A 14,627-nucleotide genomic window follows, 5' to 3' on the forward strand; every position below is an offset into this window, starting at 1 on the left:
GGAAGTATAACTCCGCTTCCAGGTCCTTCAAAAGAGTTATAGCCACAGCAAAGTCGGAGCACATCAGCAGAATTGGTAGGAGACTGAACAGTCTTCCATCTGGATCCCAGGCTTTTTGGTCTCTTGCCAAAGCTGCTCAGGGAAATATCAGTCAGCAATCTTTTCCACCACTGCGCAGAGAGGATAACTCGTTGGCCCAACATGCTAAAGAGAAGGCCCATCTCCTTAGGTCTCTTTTTGCATCCAACTCGACAGTGGACGATAGGGAGCAATCACCGCCGGTCATCTCGCGGTATGAGACTTCTATGCCAGAGGTAAAATTTACCCAAAAACTGGTACGTAAGTCTCTTTTCTCCCTATATATCCACAAGTCCAGTGGGCTTGACGGTATTCCTGCTATTGTGCTCAGGACGTGTGCACCTGAGTTGGCTCCGGTACTAACGCGTCTTTTCCGGTACTGCTACTCTACAGGTGTAGTCCCGAAACTTTGGAAGACGGCTTTGGTTCATTCGACCCCTAAGAAGGAAGAACGCTCAGATCCAGCTCACTATAGGCCCATAGCCATCACCTCCTTATTCTCAAAGATCATGGAGTCGATTGTCAACCGTCAACTCCTACGATACCTAGAAGTGAACCAGTCGATTTCTGATCGTCATATGTTGGCTTGTCAGTATGGCTTTCGCCAGGGTCGGTCGGCTGGTGATCTTCTAGCGTATTTGACACATGGGCAGAGGCTATTGAGAGTAAGGGGGAGACCCTATCTGTTAGTCTGGATATTGCGAAGGCCTTTGATCGGGTTTGGCACAAGGCTCTTCTTTCAAAGCTACCTTGGGTTGCCTGCGAAGTTATGCAAATGGGTCGCCAGCTTTCTTGCTGATTCTAATTCGGAGCATAAAGATCGTTGTCGATGGTGCTTGCTCCGACCCACACTCTATGAATACTGGTGTTCCACAAGGCTGTGTGCTCTCTCCGACTCTGTTCCTTCTGCATACCAATGACATGTTACAAATCAACAACATTCATTGCTATGCGGATGACAGTACCGGAGATGCCTTGTACAGCGGCCATGCAAATATGTCGCAGGCAAAAGTTATAGAGTACCGGAACAAACTTGTGTCCGAAATTGAAACTTCACTCCATCCAGTTTCGGTTAGGGGTCAGGAAAATTGTGTTCAATTCAACCCCAAGAAGACACAAGTTTGCGCGTTTACCGCTAAAAAGAATCAATTTATCGTATCTCCTCAGTTTCAAGACACTCTCCTTGATGTGAAGCCAAATCTCGAGGTCCTTGGCGTTGATATATCCAGTGACGTTCAGTTTTGCGGTCATTTGGAGGACAAGGCTAAAATAGCCTCAAAAAAGCTTGGTGTGCTCAGTAGAGTGAGATGGTATTTCACGGCGGCCCATCGCTTGCAATTATACAAGGCGCAGATCCGGCCGCATATGGAATACTGTCCTCATCTCTGGGCGGGAGAACCACAATACCAGCTACTTCCATTTGACCGCATTCAGAACCGAGCAGTCAGAATCATTGGTAATCGACGTCTATGTGACAGACTCGACCCATTGGCTCTGCGGCGAGATATTGCAACTCTGTGCATTTTCTACCGCATATATCACGGGGAGTGTTCTGAGGAATTGTTCGGATTAATACCAGCTGCTGAGTTTCACCACCGTACCACCCGTCAGAAACTGAAATACCATCCTGATCATCTGGATGAATGGCGGTCTTCCACAGTACGGTTTTCTAGAAACTTTTTGCCCCGCACAACCACATTGTGGAATCACCTTCCAGCAATGGTATTGCCGAACCGATACGATATTGAAACCTTCAAGAAAAGAGCTTATTCCTTTTAAAAGGCCGACAACGTACTTGCAATTCCCCTGGTGTTGCGGGTGCTCATGGGCGGCGGTAATCACTTACCATCAGGTGAGCCGCATGCTCGTTTGTCCCCTGTGTTATAAAAAAAAATATATTCATTAATATATTTTATTGAATAATATATTTTACGACTATGTACTAATAAGATACGATATCTTATATACCCTTACGATAAGGATTAAAAGGAAGATGGGATTAGCAACCAATAGGAGTTTGTGCTACTCACAGAATCGTGATGCTCCGCATACTGAAGACGTAACTTATCGATGTCTGGATAATGTCTTCGTAAACTTCTTCGCCTTCAACCACTTATCACCAAACAGTCAGTCGTAGGTTCTAGGATAGTCTCTGCGCCAACGAACCGACTATCAGGCGGACTCGGTATTAGATTCACGCACTGATTTTGACCATCCTACCGACTGCGCCAATTACGTTCTGACGGTCGGTGATGGATTTTTTAAAACAAAGAAAGTTCATTTAATTAATTTATTTAATTCTAGCTTACAATTTAGGAATCGCGATAGATTCGTCTTATACTAAAATTAACCTATTCGCGTTCGCGTCTAAAACTAGAGTGACCGTCCACCTGCCTTCCTTTGTTCTCGTACTTCTTGGATGCCGCTCATTTGAGTCAGCAACTGTTGGAAAATATTGGGACATACTTTTCAAGAACAATCGCTGTATCCATGCTGATTGTGTAACTACAGGTAGATAGTTATATGGATTTAGGGGGTTTGTACTTGTGACATGTATATCTTTGTTATGGATATAAGCGAATAATTTATTAACCTTACACTCTCGAAAACCTAGCCTGCTTTCGGCTGGAGAGGACCACAAAATCCGCTCCTCCAAAGTTGCCGGTCCCAAGCCCGGACAAATAGCGAGGGTCTTTGTATATAGTATATGTATGTATATTATAAAATAACTTATAAGTAATGTTATATTTATATTAATATATCCTTCTTCTCGGTACGGCGAAGAGTGGGAAGGTCTCTTCGGAGAAGGTAGTCGGCCATGCTGACGGGGTAAGGCACTGTGGAAGTTCTCTAACCGCAGTTGTCCGAACTCCCGATGTCGCGCAAAGACGCCACCTTTCTGCTCCTAGATCCACTCGAGAAGATCCTGGTGCCATTGCGGCATCCCCATTTGCGGGCTCCGAGGAGGGTGGGACATCGAGTGGACGACTTTTACATATTCTCACAACATGGATATCATCGATGACATTGAGAAACTGCTTGAACGAAGTAACTTGGACGATAATGAATGCCAAGAACTTTCATCTGATGACAGAAACTGTATGGAGATGGCTGTTGAGCCTACAGGGACAGATGACCTAGGTCTAATGCCCAAAAAGGACTCAAAGTCAAAACCAAAACGAAGGAGGTTAACAGGAGCAGCGCGGAAATGCCTAAAACTATTATAGCCGCCAACATCAAGGCTGAATAATAATAATAATAATAAGCCTTTCAAAGTCCAACCCCGCGTCCGAGCTGACCATCTAGCTCACGTGAAAGGCGGTCACGCGTAAATATAAAACCTATGCGGCCAAAGGGGCCATGGCAATTATAAAGATGGCGAGTAAAAATAAAGAGAACGAAATAGGGTCGCTGCCCGGGGGCCGCCGGGGCACGTCTACAACTGGCGGTAGGCGTGACAGAATGCAAGCCAGCCGACCGGCCCCACCACCTGGCCGGTCCGACCCCTTGCCATCGACATCAGCTGGCTTGGCACCGGCAGGGCCGTCACAGGCCCAGCAATCGGCGCCCGCCACTGGTGGTACACGTCGCATGAGATGGTCGAGAGCCATGAACGAAGACCTCATGCGAGCGTTCTACAGGGCTACAGCGACAGAAACAGGCAGAACAGGATACAGGGCAGTAATGCACCGCGAGTTTCTGGCGACGCGGGATGCCATTGAGGCCGCAAATGGACTGCTGCCTCAATACCTTGAGGGCAGCGGTGACCTGGGAGAGACGAGTTCAATCCTGTTTGGCGCTGCGTTGGCAGTATGCCGATATACCGGCGCAAAAATGCCCCGGGCTGGACGTAATATCCAAAGGGATAATGCGAAACCAGCCTGGAAAAGAAGGATTGAGCGACGGATCACCCAGGCCAGGGTCCTCATTGGCAGACTGCTCTGCTTCAGGGAGGGCAATACACGCCCGAGAATTATGCGCTCCGTAAAAAAGGCCTTTGCTGGGACAGGTGTACGTCTGTTCCAGCCGGACTTCGGACAAAAACTTCCGGAGCGTATAGATGACCTGAAGCAAAAGGTCGCTGCATGGGGGAAGCGACTCCGACGGTACTCTGAGAGGGTCGAGAGGTATCAACAGAATCGTCTCTTTATGAGTGATCAACGGAAGTTTTATAGAAACTTGGAGCGCCCGAAACTACAGCCCACAGGACAAAGACCCGAGACAGCCAATTTCGTCGCCTTCTGGCGACAGCTGTGGTCTGAACCTGTGGAACATGAGGAGGGCGCATGGATGCACGGTGTTGAGGAAGCATGTGCTCGAATAACGCCGATGAACGTCATTACCATTACGGAGGAAGACGTGGTTGCTGCGATCTGTCGGGTTCCGAACTGGAAAAGTCCGGGAATCGACGGATTGCAGCACTACTGGTTAAAGGCGTTCTCGGCCAGCCATGTGACCTTAGCCATGCAATTCCAGAGTGCCCTCGAAAACAGGGCGCTCCCGAACTTTCTTACAACCGGGATCACTCATTTAGCTCCTAAGACGGACGATACCGCGGACCCATCTAAATATCGCCCCATAACTTGTCTTACGACAATATATAAGACGTTAACATCCGTTCTGAGCGCTAAGATCTCTCGTCATGATTGCGAAAACAAGATCCTATCTAGCGCTCAGAACGGATGCAGGGGCGGTAGCCGCGGATCGAAGGAGCTTCTCCTCATTGATGCTGTCGCTGGCCAAGTGGTTAAGCGGAACCGTCGGAATTTCTCCGCCGCTTGGATAGACTATAAAAAGGCATTCGATTCCGTGCCCCACTCATGGCTCCGGAGGATACTCGAGCTGTACAAGATAGACGGTACGGTTCGGGGATTCCTGGAGACATGCATGGGGCAATGGACGACGATCCTGACTATCCAGGGCGAGCGATTGACGGATACCGCTGATCGGATTGAGATTAAGAGGGGAATATTCCAGGGCGATTGTTTGAGTCCACTTTGGTTTTGCCTGTCCCTGAATCCTCTCAGTACTTTACTGGAGAATTCGGGGACTGGATTTCAGTATCGGAGAGGAGGTACACGAGTGTCTCACCTTCTGTACATGGATGACTTGAAACTACTAGCTCCGAGTGTCGAACGCCTGACAGAGCTGTTAAATATTGTAAACGATTATAGCAACTCTGTTAGGATGGCACTCGGAATAGACAAGTGCGCGGTTCTCCATGTGCAGAGGGGACGAGTCAATCAAACTGAAGGGATCGTTACAGATCCCTCCAACATCAAAACCCTCTCCGAGGCTGAAACATACCGGTATCTGGGCATGTCACAAAACATCGGTGTGAGGGAGACGGATATGAAACAGTCAGTCCGTGAGGAATTTTTTGCGCGCCTTACAAGAGTACTGAAAAGTTCCTTGTCGGGTTCCAATAAGATCCGAGCATATAACGGCTGGGTCATACCCGTACTCCTTTACACTTTTGGTGTGCTCAGATGAACTGGAAGCCCTGGATCGGAAAGTCCGCACATCTATGACCCTCCATAGAATGCATCACCCGAAATCGTCAGTCATGAGGCTGTACATCCCGCGGAAGGCTGGTGGTCGAGGCTTGTTAAGCGTTAAGACCATGCACAACCGCGAGATTGACAGTCTCAGGACATATTTTCTGAAGAAAAGAGACGAGGGTTTGCATAGAGAGGTCATAGAATGTGACAAAGGATTCTCCCCTCTTTCTCTGGCTAAAGAGGACTGGCGAAAACCCGAAGTCCTGGGTACCTCTCAGCGGGAGGCCGTGTGGAAAGAGAAGGAGTTGCACGGAAGGTTCTTCAAAGCCCTTCACGGGCCATACGTCAACACGAAGACCTCCGTGCACTGGCGGTGTTCATCAACATCGGTGTTCTCTTCGGAGAGACCGAGGGTTTTGTCTGTGCAATACAGGATCAGGTGGTTATGACGAACAATTACCGAAAGCACATTCTGAAGGATGGCACTGAGGACATCTGTCGGGCATGTCGCCATCCCGGAGAGTCACTCAGACATGTGCTTTCGGGTTGTTCAGCTCTTGCCAACACTGAGTACTTGCACAGACACAACCAGGTAGCCAAAATACTCCATCAAGAACAAGCTCTGAAGTACGGCCTCGCGAATGAGAGGTTGCCGTACTATAAGTACGAGCCCCAGCCGGTCCTCGAAAGCGACAGCGTCAAGCTCTACTGGGACCGATCCATCATCACGGACAGGACCGTTCTTGCGAACAAACCTGATATCGTGGTGATGGATCGGGCACTTTCGAGGGTGTTTTTGGTGGACATCACCATACCACATGACGAGAACCTCGTGAAAGCCGAAACTGAGAAAAAGAGAAAGTATCTCGACCTGGCTCACGAGGTGACCGAAATGGGGGGTGATGTCCACCGAAATCATTCCAATCGTTATGTCGGTGAACGGTCTTATCCCAACCAGTCTGGAACAACATCTCAGACGGTTGGGATTCCGGGGCGGTTCACTCCCGGGAAAGATGCAGAAAGCGGTGCTGTTAGATTCTGCCCGCATTGTACGCCGGTTTCTGTCCCTGGGGCCCTGAACCCCGGCCGACTGTGCTTCTGCCGGGGGTAAGTTGCCATCTCCTCTCCTTAAGAGGGAAGATGAGATTTTTTGGGAAAAAATTGAATAATAATAATAATAGTTCTTTATTGCGCACAGACAAACAAATAACAATAAAATATGATAAAAAGTTATACAAAAGGCGGTCTTATCAGTAACAGCAGTTTCTTACAGACAATCTGGTATTGACAGATACTATTTACATAGAAAAGGTAGAGTGCGCACAGTAGACAACATATTTATAAAACACATGTAGATAAACATACAATTTATAAGTATAAATAAATAAACTTACACACTAATACATATTATATACATACATATACTACATATGAGATGACAACAAAAAGAAAATTTTGTTATAATTCAGTCACAGAGAGAGAGAGATAATGAGATTTTAGTGAATTTTGAAATATATTAACTGATTCTGCTGATCGAATGGGAAATGGCAAGAAGTTCCAGAGGCGAATAGCTAGTACAGTGAAAGAATCGGTATAATATTTAGGTTAATGAAATGGGAAAGTTAAACAGAGGCTTCGTGTGCTACGCAATTCAGAATCCGGATTTTTGGTCTGGAACTGGAAGTTATTTTTCAAGTATTCAGGAGTATGAGGGTGGAAAAGTATGGTGTAAAGGAGGGATAGTATATGACAGTTCCTGCGAAGACGAATGGGAAGCCACTTGAGTTTTTTGCGAAATTGAGATACGTGGTCATATTTACGAATACCGAATATAAATCTTATACATATGTTTTGGAGCCGCTCAAGTTTACTCAGTTGTTCTTCAGTGAGATTTACATAGCATGAATCTGCATAATCTAGGATTGGAAGTAACAATGAATGTGCTAGCGCAGTCTTGATATCTTCAGGCAGGAAATTTCGCAATCCATTTAGGCTACCGATAGACCCAAACATTTTCTAAATTTGGTGATTTAATTGCGAAATTTGGTGTGACCACGATAGTGTATCATCGAAATGAATACCGAGTTTTTTTACATGGACACTATAATCAATGTCATGCCCGTTAAAGGTGATAGGCGGGAGACTCGTTCCATTTAATTTAGACATAAAATATGGGCTTCCAATAATTATGCATTGTGTTTTCTGTGGATTAATAGTAAGGCCATAAGCTTTACTCTAATCGGCGATATAGAGGAGGTCAAGGTTAATATCGTGAATAGCATCAGTGATATTGGACAGAGTAGCTTGAGAATAAACTTGTAAATCGTCTGCATAGAGGTGGTAGGATGAACAAAGATGAAGTTTGATAGAATTGATAAACAATGCGAAGAGAAGAGGAGATAAAACGCCACCCTGAGGTACGCCGGCAGTAGTTGCGCACCAGGATGAACAGACATCCTCGATACAAATACGCTGTCGGCGCCCATACGAGTAAGTATGAAACCATTCAATCACCGTTGGAGATATGTTAAGAGAATTTAGTATACTGAGTAAAATATCGAAATTAACAGTATTGAACGCATTACTAAAGTCTAATAGCATTAGCACCGTCAGTTGCGATTTGTCCATATCAAGTCGAATATCATCGGTGATCTTGATAAGAGCGGTAGTCGTGCTATGGACTATACCATACCATAGTCGTGCTATGGACCATACCAGGACGGAAACCGGACTGGAGTGGACTAAGAAGATTGTTCACAGAAAGGAAATTATATAGTTGCTTGTGAACAAGGCGCTCTACAACTTTGGATAGGAATGGAAGAATGGAAATGGGACGATAATCTGAAAAAGTCAAAGGATTTTTATTTTTGGAGAGAGGTATTATGACTGAGTATTATGACAACCTAGAGCATGCATTCTTTTTAGAATAGGTTTAGTATATATTATAAGAAACTAGATTTTCTGACTGTTCCAGAACCATGTACTGATGATCTAATGACAGCCTTCGTCAATTTCCCTGAATGCACAGGGTCAAAAGTACTGGTCTGCTCAGCATACAGCAGCATACCTACCTGGACATGATGAAAACAAGAAAATCATCAAAGACGCGACAACCGGCCTGCAGCCTGTGGTGGAATACGCCCGTAAGCACAAGGCCGAACTCCTCGTGGGCTGCGATGCAAACGCCCATCACACAAATTGGGGAAGCTCCAACATCAACACCAGAGGTATGTCACTTGATGATTTTATACTAACCAACTGTCTTCAAATCCTAAACACAGGGTGCACACCGACTTTCGTCACTGCCACAAGACAAGAGGTACTAGATATAACACTCGCGACCGACAAACTGGCCGAATATATCACTCATTGGCATGTCAGCAATGAGAACTCCATGTCTGATCACAAGCACATATTCACAATTGAGTCTGCAACAGACTCAAACCCGAAGAGAAAGAAACCCAAAGGCTACAGATTGGCCTAAATACAGAGACAGTCTTACAAGCCTAATTGCGGACCTTCCGAAGAGTATCAAATCTCCTCTAGAACTAGAACTCGCTGTGAACATACTCATAAATGGCATAATAAGTGCCTACGAGAGCAATTGTCCCATCAAAACCAAAACCGCCAACTGTAAAACACCCTGGTTGAACAAGAGTCTAGAAAAGCTGAGGAGGAAAACTCACAAATTATCCAACAGGGCTAAAAAGGGACCTTCCGAATTGGCCCAATATAGTAAAGCCCAAATGGAATACTACTGCGAAATCAGGAAAGCCAAAAGAGCATCATGGCGTGCTTTCTGCAAGGAGATAACTCAGGCTCCTCAAGGATCCAGATTACACAAAATGCTTGCCAAGGCACCAAATAGCCAAATTGGATTGGAATGAAAAGGCCCAATGGTACCTATACGACATCAGAGGAAGAAACCCTACAGTTGCTATCTACAACCCACTTCCCTAGTCCGGTTCATATCCCAAGAGATAAGGAGAACTCCAAGCTCACATCCACAAAAGCCCTCATGGTTTGGCTTTAGCCCTCGTGGAACAGAACTGCGAGGATTTTTCGACCAAAACAAATTATCTACATATATCTATAAATTATCTATTCTATCTCCCTATCTGGTAAGAATATTTAGAGCTAGCTTTGCCTGGGGTTTTATACCAGAACCATTGACGAAGGTCAAAGTTACCTACGTACTGAAAACCGGTCGAAGAGACTACTCGCAGCCAAAGTCTCACAGACCTATAAGCCTAACCTCTTTCATAATAAAAACCATGGAAAAGGTTCTGGACCAATACATTAGAGCTACAATCCTCGAAAATGCTCCCCTGCACAGGAATCAACATGCCTACCGCAAGGGACATTCCACAGAGACCGCCTTGCTCGAACTCACCGACAAGGTCGAGAAGGCCTTTGATGACAAACAAATAGCTCTATGTGCATTTCTCGACATTGAGGGTGCTTTTGATAACACGCCCATAGAGACCATCTCACAGGAACTCATCCGCAAGAAAGTGGAGGAAACCACCATTCAATGGATCAAAGCAATGCTCTCAAATCGGATCATTAAAACTACTCTTCATAACAGTACGTTAGAAATTCGACCTACCAAGGGATGCCCTCAAGGAGGCGTTTTATCGCCACTGCTGTGGCTACTAACGGTAGACCAGCTCTTAGATGTTATGACCAAAACCCAATTTGAGGTACAAGGCTACGGAGACGATATAGTAGTCATGGTCAGAGGGTTCTGTGCAACAACCATTAAGACCATCAGACCGCATCCAAAGAGCACTAAACATCATAGTTAAATGGTGTAACGAAAATGAATTATTAGTAAATCCTGATAAAACAGTAATTGTTCCGTTTACAAAAAGGAAGAAACTTGACAAACTTATCATGCCTAAAGTAAATGGAAGAATATTAGAGTGCTCCAAAGAAGTCAAGTACCTGGGCGTAACCTTCGAGCAAAAACTGACATGGAACACATACATAGACAAATTCAAAAGGCGAAAATATCTCTGGGAATAAGCCGACGGGTAGCGGGGTCCAGATGGGGAATTGACCCCAAAATTGCCCTATGGCTTTACACAGCAGTGGTTAGACGCAATCTGATGGCGGAAAACCCTCCAATCCACAGCTGCCACCAAGCTAAACAGCCTACAGAGAATTGCTTGTCTGATTATTACAGGAGCCATGAGCACCACGCCGGGAGCAGCTCTAGATGCATTATTGGACTTGACGCCCCTTCTTTTATTTATACAGGAAAAGGCGAAAACCAATATTGGTTTTCGCCTTTTCCCAAAGGAGGATATCTTGGCATTCCCTGGCCATAAAAACTATACAAGACTCGATAATGAGTGATCCTATTCTGGGAATGCCTGAAGACAACATGGCACCAGAGTGTAATTTTGTACAATATTACAAAATCAAAATATCTGGAAGAGACGAACGGCAAAATAACCATACATCGACTCACTCAGAGCTGGACCTAGTTTAGTTTACAGACGGGCCCAAAATAGGAGACGATGTAGGATGTGGAATATGCGGTGTAAAACCCAAAATCTGCAACTATATAGGCTTAGGAAAATACGCCTTAATCTTTCAGGCAGAGACTTACGCCTTAATTAGATGTCTGGAAGTAATCCTAAGCCTTAACTACATCAATCACCACATATACATTTATTCGGACAGTCAAGCTGCTCTACTAGCATTTTACTCGTACGAAATCCGTTCTAAACTTATTAGAAACTGTATCTTGCTACTAAATGAAATAGGAAGCAGAAATAATATTATACTGAGATACCAATCTCAGTATAATATTATTTCTGCTTCCTTCTTCCCCGGGCATTCAAATATCGAAGGCAATGAAAATAGAATAGAATTCAAAAGCCCTAATATCGGGCTACTCGAACAAATACTCCAATAGACTATTGCTATTGAGTAAAAACAACATATGCATGATGACTAGGGCCCTCACAGGACACTGCAAATTAAACAAGCATATGGCTAAACTAGGCCTATGCACGACCAGTGTCTGCAGATTCTGCCAAACTGAAGAGGAAACGCCGCTTCACATCCTATGTGGTTGTAAAGTTTACACCCTTTCCCGAGGAGATAAAAACCATCGCTCCTAAGAATTCTTGTCCCTGATGAGTCTAGGTAGCGAACTTTGAAAAAGGACGAGCACAATAGATCTATGTAGGTCGCAGTGCTACAGGTGCTACAAACATCTGACCAAACAATCCAATAAAAAAAAATACACTCTCGAATATGACTTTATTTATGTTTCTTTGAAAGTTCTCGGGAACCTTCAAGGTGGGGTGTGTGGTCGAGCGCGTAAGATTTGTTTCATTACAAAAATATACCTACTAATTTGATGCCATCTGTGTTGGCGTATTTTTAACAGTTTCTGCTTTGAATTACCTGCGGGAATAGTTCAATGCATGATCTAATGAAGCGCTACTGTCGGCGCTATGATTGGTTCCCGCCTCTTCTTCAAAAATATGGCGAATTAACTTGAACGCAAGAAAAGTCTCTGACGCATATTTGCATTATAAATCAATATTCATTCGTGATATACTGAAAATATACCCTAAAAACCGCATTTAGCCTAGTGTTTACGAGAGTTGGTGCTGTGGACAATTACGTCAAGCTCTGTGCGCTAATTATCTAACTTCGTTCGCAACGATTTTCGTATGTAACGTAGTGAAAATGACGTCATCTGTCAATAATGCGATTATATTGACGCCATTTGACGCTGTCAACTAGCATCGCAACGTAAACACAACTTTACATATCGATAAAAATTATTTCTATCGAATATCGATATAGTAACGTCGTTGCAATGTCACGGAATCGCTATTTTGCCGAAATGACAGCGTGGAATTGAAACGGTTTTTAGATTATAAGAAACAATTTAGGTGTTTCTTTTGGTTACAATCTTTAAAATATCAGCATTAGCAGCATTATTTATCTTGTTTTGGTAATTTTCAGTATTACATATATTTTTATTATATTAAATATTACGTAGAAAGTCGTGAAAAAGTTTTAAATTTATTAAAATGGGAAAATTGTCACGACTCACAACACGACATCAGTGTTGCCAATTCGATATTTCATTTTTGTCCCAAATCACATTGAATAAAAAATGTTGGTCCAAATTAATAAAAAAAGTTGTATCAACTAGAGTAAACGTTTAATATAAGGGTTGTTTATAATATTAATATAATTAAAAAACTATTTCAATGAATACGGTGCTCTATGAACGGAATACGGAACGTTTATGGTGCTCTGTGATTTGTTTAAAGTAAATAAATTTATTTGTTTAAAGTTTTTACAATGAAGAATGTCAATAGGTATGCCAAATCGGTTGAAAGTTTTACATAATACAGCTTGTATGTATACAAATATAGGTGTTCTGGACATTACAGTGAGCAGACGTGCGCTTGCGCGTTTTATTAAAATACTTTTATTCTATTTAATTCATACTGATAATTTCGACCCTGTTAGAGTATCCAAATACTTAATATTTAGAAAAAGTTATTTTATTATGTTGTACTCTGTGCTTAGATTATTTTCCTAATGTTGTCGTCCGTTTCCGGTGCTCGAATAAAGAACATACAATCGTCGTCGTCCGTCTTTATTATTTTATATAAAACCCAAGCGGCTATCCTCACAACGCAAGACATGGTGTCAGAAGTAAAACTTTGAAGACATACGAGCATCATATATATTAAGTCGTCAGCGGAACATCGTCTAAGGTAGAAAACATCAATATTTTAATAACACGCCAAACATCACAATATGGCTACTCACAAGTCGAAACTAACGCCTCAAGCCGCAGTCCTACATCATGATTACCTAGACATACAGTCAGAAAATATGCCACTCACCTGGAAGAATTTTCTAACAAGACTCAAAATATACATGCGAGCAAATAATCTTGAAGAAGAAAATGAAAAAAGAAAAGTCGCCATATTATTGCATCATATTGGCACAGACGCTTTAAAAATATTCTATTCATTCAACATAAATATAGACACAATTACCTTCGATGAATTAGTTAAAAAATTTGAAGCCTATTTCCTACCCAAAGTAAATACAACAATAGAACGACATAAACTCTTTAATAGAAAACAGCACATCAATGAAGATATTTCGTCATATGTAACAGATTTTAAAAAAATTAGGCTCACAATTTGAATTCGGTGACAAGGAGGATAGTCTCATAAAGGACATATTTTCTTGGAATTTAAATGATAATAACTCATACATCAGAGAAAAAATACTACAGGACAAACCTAAGACATTAGAAGACGCCATACAGTTAGCAAAATCAATTGAAAGTACAAAAATACAGGCCAAGATGTTTACTGCTGCGGAACAGGTAGAAGAAAATCAATTCAAAAATGTCTCATATGCAGCAAGTTCAATGTCAAGACGTCCAACTTCACGAAGTCAAAGCAGAACAGCTTCAAGACCCAATTCAGGTAGCCGTAACAGATTTTCAACTCGTCCAGGAAGTACTACAAATAAGCAAATAGTTTGCAACAGATGTGGTCAAGTTCATAAAATAAGATGTCCTGCCATTGGAGTCACATGCAGACTGTGTGGTAAGAAAAATCATTTCGCTGTTGTGTGCAGATCCAAGTCATATTCGAACAATTTGTCAAAAAGTGTCAACAATATGTCCATAGAATTAAATAGGAATAATAATAACTTACCATTAGATGAAAATCAATACTTTTTAGGTTCCTTATTTCTGTCTGCTATACATAATGAAAAAAATGACTATTTGACATATCTTAACATAAATAATCAAGATACAAAATTTCTTTTAGACACTGGAGCTGATACAAATATACTTTCATTCAACACTTTTAAAAAACTCAACTTACCTTTGACTTATATAACAAAGAGTGCTCATAAATTGTCTACTTTTAGTGGTGAAATTTTACCCACAATAGGGCAATGTCAAATAAATATAATGCATAATAACATAAAATACTTATTAAATTTTCACATAATAGACCTTAAATGTCAAGATGT

Source organism: Achroia grisella, unplaced genomic scaffold (assembly GCF_030625045.1).
Source record: "Achroia grisella isolate CSIRO2021 unplaced genomic scaffold, CSIRO_AGI_Agris_v1 utg1305, whole genome shotgun sequence".
NCBI classification, from domain to species: domain Eukaryota; kingdom Metazoa; phylum Arthropoda; class Insecta; order Lepidoptera; family Pyralidae; genus Achroia; species Achroia grisella.